At 43.0% G+C, this 9351-nt stretch overlaps 1 protein-coding gene across 2 annotated transcripts in view; it reads left to right on the top strand.

Annotated features, from left to right (window-relative positions):
• The first annotated feature begins 9134 nt into the window (after positions 1–9134).
• sgk3 (serum/glucocorticoid regulated kinase family member 3) overlaps positions 9135–9351 on the top strand; it is an 85696-nt gene continuing 85479 nt past the window's right edge. Inside the window, exon 1 of one of the 2 annotated variants that reach the window (XM_072571504.1) lies at positions 9135–9275. The gene's annotated coding sequence lies outside the window, so the exon portion shown is untranslated. The remainder of the gene's footprint in view (positions 9276–9351) is intronic. The other variant, XM_072571500.1, reaches the window with a different exon arrangement.

Raw genomic sequence — 9351 nt, 5'->3', positions numbered from 1 at the left:
ACAGCTGCAATATGACTTGACAACTTTTATACTCAATGCCTTCTTTACCACCTTATCCACATGTATTGCCACTTTCAGGGAGCTATGGACCTACACGCCAAGATCCCTATGTACATCAACGCTCCTAAGGGTCCTGCCATTTACTGTATATTTTCTTTTTTCCTGTTTTCCTGCGTTTGACCTCCCAAAATACATCACCTAACACTTATTCAGAGTAAATTCCATGTACCATTTCTCTGCCCAACTTTCCAACTGATCTATATCCTTACTGTATCCTTTGACAATTTTCCTCACTGTCCACAACTCCACCAATTTTCATGTCATCTGCAAATGTACTAGTCAGACAATTTACATTTTCATCTTAATCATTTATACAAATATTACAAACAACAGAGACCCTTGAGGAACACACTAGTCACAGAGTTCCAGTGAAAAAAACAGCCCTCCATAAATTTTTCTATGACAAACCAGTTTTGTATCCAGGTTACTAACTCATCGTGGGTGCCGTGTGACTTCATCTTCTGGACCCAGGTACTATAAGGGCCCTCATCAAATGCTTCAATAAAGTCCATGTACACAATATCCACTGCCTTACCCTCAGCAATCATTTTCATCACTTCCTCAAAAAACTCAATAAAATTTGTGAGACAAGACCTCTACCACGAAAATCCATGCTGACTTTCCCCAATAAGTCCATTATTTTCCAAATGTGGCTAAACCCTGTCCCTAAGAATCTTTTCTATCAATTTCCCTACCACTGATGTAAGGCTCACCTGCTTATAACTTCCTGGATTTTTCTTATGCTCTTCTTGAACAAAATATCAACACTGGCTAATCTCCAGTCTTTTGGGATCTCACCTGTAGCTGGACAAGACACATAGATCTCTGTCAAAGCTCATGCAATTTCATTTGTTGCCTCCCTTAGTATCCTGGGATAGATTCCATCAGACCCTGGGATCCTGTTTACCTTAATATTTTTCAAGATACCCAACACTTCTTCCTTCTTAATATCAATGTGTCCTAGAATATGAACGTGTCCTAGAATATCAACATACTCCTCCCTAATCTCATCATCCATGTCCTTCTCATTGGTGAATACTGATGCAATGTATTCATTAAGGACTTGCCCACTTCCTCTGGCTCCACATGTAAGTTCCTTCCTTTGTCCTTTGTCCTTGAGTGGGCCTAACTTTTCCCTAACTACCCTTTTGCTCCTAATATATGTATAAAATGTCTTGAGATTCTCCTTAATTCTACTTGCTAAGACATTTCATGGCTCCTTTTAGCCCTCCTAGTTCCTTGTTTAAGTTCTTTCCTGCTTCCTTTATATTTCCCCAAGGGACTTGTCTGATTTCAGTTTCCTATGTACTGAAAGAATGAAACTAGAAGGTTCCACACTTTACAACAGAACCAGTCTTTTATTACCTAAGCATTAAACACTAAATACAATCAATTTAAAAACCCAGTATCAACGTGAAGGGAGGTGATGGCTTAGTGGTATTATCGCTAGATTAATAATCTAGAAACTCAGCTAATGTTCTGAGGACCCAGGTTTGAATCCAGCCTTGGCAGATGGTGGAATTTGAATTCAAATTTCCACAAAATTTGGAATTAAGAATCTGCTGATGACCATGAAATTGTTGCTAATTATCAGGAAAAACTCATCATGTGACTCCAGATCCACAGCAGTGTGATTGGCTCTGAAATGGCCTAGCAAACCACTCAGTTTTACCAATTGTTATGAAGTCTCATCTAAGAAATGAAAGCGGACTAATCATCTGGCATCAACCTAGGCACTGGAAAAGACAACAATAGAAACAACCCTCTTTACTAACAGCTGGAGGTTAGTGCCAAAATTGGGAGAGCTGTCTCACAAACTAGCCAACAGCCTGACATAGTCATAGTCACGGAATCATACTGTACAGGCGATGTCTGAGACACGACCATCACCATCCCTGGATATGTCCTGTCCCACTGGCTGAGGTGGCCCCACAGTGGTATGCAGTTGGGAAGGAGTTGCCCTGGAGGTCCTGAACATTGACACTGGACCCTGTAAAGTCTCATGGCTTCAAGTTAAACGTGGCAAGGAAACCTCCTGTTGATTACCATGTACCATCTTCCCTTGGCCGATGAATCAGTACTGATGAATAACACTTGAGGGAAGCACGGATGATGGCAAGGGCATGAAGTGTACTCGAGGTGGAGCATTTCAAAGTCCACTACAAAGAGTGGCTCAGCAGCATTACTACTGATTGAGCTGGTCAGAAGTTAAAGGACATAGCTGCTAGTCTATGCAGGTGATGAAGGAACCAACAAGAGGGAAAAACATACTTGACCACATCCTTACCAATCTATCTGCTGCAGATGCATATGTCCATGACAGTATCAGTAAGAGTGACCACCACACAGTCCCTATGGAGATGAAATCCTGCCTTCACAATGAGAATATCTTCCATCACGTGTCCATGGGATAAATTTCAAACAATCTAGCAACTCAAGACATGAGGTGCTGAGGGCCATCAACAGCATGGGAATTGTACTCCAGCACAATCTGCAACGTCATAGCCCGGCATATCCCCCAATTAACAATCAAGCAAAGGGATCAACTCTGGTTCAATGGAGAGTGCAGGAGGGCATACAAGGAGCAGCATCTGGCATACCGAAAAATTAGGTGTCAATTGGTGAACCAAACAAGACTACTGGCCTACCAAACAGTATAATCAACAAGTGATAGAGTTAAGTAATCCCACAACCAATGGAAAAGATCTAAGCTCTGCAGTCCTGCCATATCTAGCCTTGAATGGTGGACAATTAATCGATTCACTGGAGGAGGAGGCTGCACAAATATCCCCATCCTCAATGATGGAAGAGCCCAACACATCAGTGCAAAAGATAAGGCTGAAGCTTTCAAAGCAATCTTCAGCCAAACGTGCTGAGTCGATGATCCATTTCGGCCTCCTGTAGTAGTCCTCAGCATTACAGATATCAGTCTTCAGCCAATTTGATTCACTCCACGTGATATCAAGACACAGTTGGAGACAGTGGATACTGCAAAAGCTACGGGCCCTGACAATATTTTAGTGATAATATTGAAGGCTTTTGCTCCAGAATTTGCTGCTCCCATAGCCAAGATGTACAAATACAGTTACAACACTGGCATCTGCCCGACAATGTGGAAAATTGACCATATATGTCCTGTACATAAAAAGCAGGACAAACCCAATCCAGCCACTTATTGCCAATCAGTCTACTCTCAATCATCAGTAAAGTGATGGGAGGTGTCACCAACAGTGCTATCAATAGCACCTGCTCAGTGATGCCCAGTTTGGGTTCCACCAGAACCACTCAGCTTCTGACCTTATTTTTATAGCCTTGTTCAAACATGGACAAAAGAGCTGAATTCCAGAGGTGAGGTAAAAGTGACAGCTCTTGACATGAAGGCTACATTCAACTGAGTGAGATATCAAGGAGCACTAGCAAAGCCAGAATCAGTTGGTATCAGGAGACAAACCAGAAGGTGGTTGAATCACACCTGACACATAGAATGAAGGTGGTTGTTGGAGGTCAGTCATCAGATCTAGGATATCTCAGACAGGAGTTCCTTAGGGTAGTGACCTAGGCCCAACCAAATTCAGCTGAGATTAGATTCCCTACAGTATGGAAACAGGCCCTTCGGCCTGACAAATCCACATTGACCCTCCAAAGAATAACCCACCCAGAGTCATTTCCCACTTGAGTAATACACCTAACACTATGGGCAATTTAGCATGGCCAATCCACTTAACTTGCACATCTTTGGACTGTGGGAGGAAACCCACGCAGACACAGGGAGAATGTATAAGCTCCACACAGACAGTCACCTGAGGCTGGAATTGAACCCGGGCCCCTGGCGCTGTGAGGCAGCAGTGCTAACCACTGGGCAACCGTGCCGCCCCTTCATCAGTGCTGCTTTATCAAGGACTTTCCTTCCATCATAAGGTCAGAAGTGGGGATGTTCATTGATGATTGCGCAACATTTAGCACCATTCATGACTCTTCAGATAGTAAAGCAGTCCATGTTCAAATGCACAATATCTGGGCTTGGGCTGACAATTGCCAAGTAACACTCATGCCACACAAATGCCAGGCTATGATCATCACCAATAAGAGACAATCTAACCACCATCCCTTGACAGTCAATGGCGTTACCATCACTGAATCCCCCACTATCAACATCGTAGCGGTTATCATTGACCAGAAACCCAACTGGACTCACCACATAAACACAAGGGCGACAAGACCAGGTCAGAGGCTCGGAATACTGCTAGAATTAACTCACCTCCTGACTCCCCAAAGCCTGTCTGCCATCTACAAAGCACAAGTCAGGAGTGTGATGGAATACTCACTATTTGCCTGGATTGCTGCAGCTCCAACAATATCCAAGAAGCAGAACAAAGCAGCCTGCTTGATTGGCACTGCACCCACAAGCATCCACTCCCTCCATCTGCTCAGTAGCAGCAGTGAATACTATCTACAAGATGCACTGTCTACCAAAGATCCTCAGACAGCACCTTCCAAACCCACAATCACTTCCATCTAGAATGACAAGGGCAGCAAATACATGGGAACATCACCACTTTCAAGTTCCCCTCCAAGCCATTCACCGTTCTGATGTGGAAATATATTGCCATTCCTTCATGGGTCAAAATCCTGGAATTCCCTTCCTAAGGGCATTGTGTGTCAACCCACAGCAGGAAAACTGCTGCGGTTCAAGAAGGCAGCTCAGCCCCACCTTTTCAAGGGGCAACTAGGGCCGGGCAATAAATGCTGCCCAGCCAGCGAAGCCCACATCACACAAATGAATTTTAAAAATGAATTAAGAGGCAAATTGTAGCCAATTACAATCTACAAAGTAAACATTAAATAGCAGCAATAACCAAGGTAGATCTTATGAATTGGCTTGGAAGTCTACTCAGCACAGATGTGATCAATCTCATTCACAAAATCTTTTAAAATTCGGTCTTCATCACAAAATATTTCAGTTTATTTTCTTCAAGGAATTATAATAAACCCCAGCCAGAAGTGGTGCATAGCTAATCCAAGTCCCAAAAGCAATCATCAAAACCCAGCACACATAGTCACAACCTTTGCAACTTTGCTCATGATAGTCTAAGTGTTGTTGATCAACTATTATTATCTTCAAATAACAGAAACAGCTGCAACAACTGAATATTTGCCCATAATTAGAAGGGTAATTTTCCTTTCTCAGTTTCTCTTTTAAAGTTTCCCTTTTCAATTATAGTCTGTGTGAAAGCAGCACAAGCTTTGAAACTATGAATTCTAGCATAGACATGAAGTAGCATGCTTGGAAATTTGATTTAACAACAGCGGGTGATGAATCAGGAAATGTGTTAATTTAGAAATATTCCCCTATTACTTCCTCTAAATCGCCCACCAGAGATCCCAGGTGAAAATTCCAGGTGATAATCTTAGCCAATGTTTCACAACATTATTGGAACAAAACCCCTAGTATTAAAAACATTGCTTTGCATTTGTGACAAAGAGTTTGTTAAGGGTAGAGGAGGAAAAGTTTACAAATTTTTCATTTACATGATGCCTTTCACAATTTCAGTGTTTTACAGTTAATGCAGTACTTTTGAAGTGGAGCTTGTTGGAAAAATGGATATTTTAGGAAAAGGCAATAGATGTGATAATACAATTCTTCTGAATGAGATGATTGAGAAAGTAGGAAAAAGTAAGAATCAGTATAAAAATACACTGTTGGCTAGTAAAACCCAGAGAGCAGTGGTACAGTGATTACCAGGAGTCTGGTGGAAATTTACTGACAGGAGCCTTTTTTGGGATTTCTTTTGTTTAGTTTCTTCATTAGTGGCCTGCAGTTAGAATTCAGAAGTCAGAGGTACAGTGGCCAAATCTATAGATAATGCAAAGGTAATGAAATTGCTAAGTTGAACAAAATAACACAAAGGAATTGAGTAGAAAGGTAATAGATGTAGCAAATATGCTGCATTTGGGGTGAAAAAAGACAACGTTGGATGACTGCTTAAATGGATGGGACTAATGGATCGGATTTTCATGAAGGAGATGGAAAAGATGAGTTGAGAAAGTTCCTGACTCTGCAACCCTGGCTTCACGAAAGAGGCCCCAATGAGGTGGGTGCAGATTGGAGTCAGCTTCACCACATCTGGAAAAGACAGGCAGAAGGCTGGAAGAACACAGCAGTTCAGGCAGCATCAGGAGGTGGAGAAGTTGTGTTTTGGGTGTAATCCTTCTTCAGGACTGGGAAAAAATAAAGACAGTGGAACGGGGAATGGAAGTGGTGCGGCAGAGGGCTGTCTGGATAGCAGGGAGAGGAAAAGAGCATTATTCAAAGTAGGCGGACAGCTGGGAAGCTCGTGAGTAGAATGTCTCCTCATCCGAGCGGAGGCAGAGGAATTGAGAGAATGAGATGGAGTTCTTGCAGGATACCGGGTGGGAGGAGGTGTAGTTCAGGTAGTTATGGGCGTCATTGGTTTGCAATAAACATCCATCTGGAGACTGTCACCAGAGATGGAAATGGTGACGTCAAGAAAGGGGAGGGAGGTGTCCGAGATGGACCAAGTGAATTTGAGGGTGGAATGGAAGTTGTGGGCAAAGTTGATGAACTGCTCCAATTCAGCCTGGGTGCAGGACGCTGCACCGATGCAGTCATTGGTGTAACGGTGGAAGAGTTGGGGCACAGACCCTGTGTGGGTACTGAAGAGGGACTGTTTGCTATATTGTTTTGTAGGTTTTTAGATATATATAGGTTTATAAAATCATGAGGGGTATGAATAAGGTGTATAGCCAAGGTCTTTTTCCCAAGGTGTGGGAGTCCTAAACTAGAGGGCACAGGTTTAAGGTGAAAGGGGAAACACTAAAAAAGGACCTGAGGGGTAATTTTTTTCTGGCAGAGTGTGTTGCATGTGTGGAACAAGCTGTCAGAAGAAGTGGTGGAGGCAGGTATAATTACAACATCTAAATGTCATCTGAATGGGTGCATGAATAGGAAGGGTTTAAAGGGACATGAGCCAAATGCTGGCAAATGGGACTAGATCAGTTTGGATGAGTTGGATTGAAGGGTCTGTTTTCATGTTGTATGACTATATTGACTGTCCTATTGATGAGTTCTCAGCCAAGCATACATAAGATTGAGTTACAAAAAGTTTAAAGTTTATGTTATTCATATTTTAGTTGCCTATCTTTCAGAGATTGTAGGAACAGCAGTTTTGATTTCAAAGAACATGTGAATCATTTGAAGTACAGACTCTGAGTATTATCGAAAAAAGACACATTGTATTGAACTACAGTTTGCAAAAATATGAATTCAAGGGAAAAACCTTGATGTCAGGAGAGAGCTGTTTTGTTGGCAAGTGAACTCTGATTAGTAGAAGTGCCAGTACCTGTGATGTGAGAGATGAGGGCTAAACGGCCTGTCTACTTTTCTTATAACTGGGATGAAATTCCCAACCTGCCTCATCATTATTGTTTCTCTTCCACAAATACTTGGGGACTTGCTGAGTTTCTACAGAATTTTCTGTTTTTATTTCAAAACTAATTCCACAGAGGCCAGTATCCCATCACCAAGTCCCCCGTTATTTACATGCAGAGAGTCCTTGACACTGACCCAGCTGCCTCAGTGTCAGCTCTCAGAGTGAACAGAACCTCTCACATTCCTGTTTATATCTGTCAGCCGGGGCTCCCTGATTGGGGCTATTAATCTGGGAACTCACATTCTATGAGGTCCACGTGGCTGTCCTCCTTACAATCACTACAATTTCAGCATTCACTAACCATGGTAGCTGCAGGGCTCTTGTTGTGCAACTGTACTGTCCCTACCTCTGAGCCAGGATACCCAGTTTCAAATCCTATTCAGAGGGCTTCAGAGGTTTGTAATAACATCTCTAAACAGATTGCTTAAAAAACATTGCCAGCATTTGGCCCATATCCCTCTAAACCCTTCCTGTTCATATACCCGTCCAGATGCCATTTAAATATTATTATGCCAGCACCCACCAATTCCTCTGGCAGCTTATTCCATGCACACATTTATACCAAAGTGCAGTTGGGAAATTCCTGGTCTTGAGCTACCTAATTCTGTGTTGAAAATTTCCCTGGAGTGTCAGAGGCTGAGGGGTAATCTTATAGAGGTTTATAAAGTCACGATGGGCATGGATAGGGTAAATAGACAAGGTCTGTTCCCTGGGTGGGGGAGTCCAAAACTAGAGGGCATAGGTTTAAGGTGAGAGGGGAAAGGTTTTAAGAGGGACCATTTAGATTACTCACAGTGTGGAAATAGGCCCTTCGGCCCAACAAGTCCACACTACCCTCCGAAGAGCAACCCACCCAGCCCCATTCCTCTACATTTACCCCTTCACCTAACACTATGGGCAATTTAGCATGGCCAATTCACCTAACCTGCACATCTTTGGACTTGTGGGAGGAAACTGGAGCACCCGGAGGAAACCCACGCAGACACGGGGAGAATGTGCAAACTCCACACAGACAGTTGCTCAAGGTGGGATTTGAACCAAGGTCTCCTGGTGCTGTGAGGCAACAGTGCTAATCACTGTGCTGGGTGACACAGTGGTTTTCACACAGAAGGTGGTGTGTGCATGGAATGAACTGCCAGAGGAACTGGTGGGCGCTGGCATAATAACATTTAAACAGCATCTGGACGGGTATATGAACAGGAAGAGTTTAGAGGGATATGGGCCAAATGCTGGCAAATGAGACCAGATTTATTTCGGATATCTGGTTGGCACAGACGGGTTGGACCAAAGGGTTTATTTCCATGCTGTAACATCTCTATGACTCCACCTGATCCTTAGGGTAGGATAATGTAGCACAGTTTTGACTGAGGACAAGTTTCTTCAGGATGGAGTATTGGTTATTGGTTAGAAGAACACTGGTCGAGGTGAATCTGTAGGTGACAAAGATATGAATGGAGATTTTTTTTGTAGAAGGTAGTGGAGGTGAGATCCAGGCAGGCAACGTTATTGAGATAGATGTCCAAGATTTGTAACCGGGAGGAAGTGGAGTGCGAATTAACTCAGAACTGAATGGGTCTTCGAAGTTGTGGAAAGTTCGTTCTAGCCTGAGACCGTCACTTACAATAAACGGAGCTGCCAGTAGGGGCTGCAAATTAATTGATGCAGCAAATGAACCTCTCTTAAAAGAGCCATCGAAAAGATGAAACGCCAGCACAAATTCGGAGCCCGAGTTCAAATTCAGAGTTGCCACCCAGTCGTTAAAACGTAAGTTATTTTTTTTTAATTTCACAGCTGGGTTGTGCTGGCCAAGTCTGCTTTCCCTGTTGCTTTATTGACAGTC

This window comes from Chiloscyllium punctatum, chromosome 5 (assembly GCF_047496795.1).
Source record: "Chiloscyllium punctatum isolate Juve2018m chromosome 5, sChiPun1.3, whole genome shotgun sequence".
Taxonomy (NCBI): Eukaryota; Metazoa; Chordata; class Chondrichthyes; order Orectolobiformes; family Hemiscylliidae; genus Chiloscyllium; species Chiloscyllium punctatum.
The sequence above is the reverse complement of the archived record's forward strand: the minus strand, read 5'-3'. Positions and strand labels throughout refer to the sequence as shown.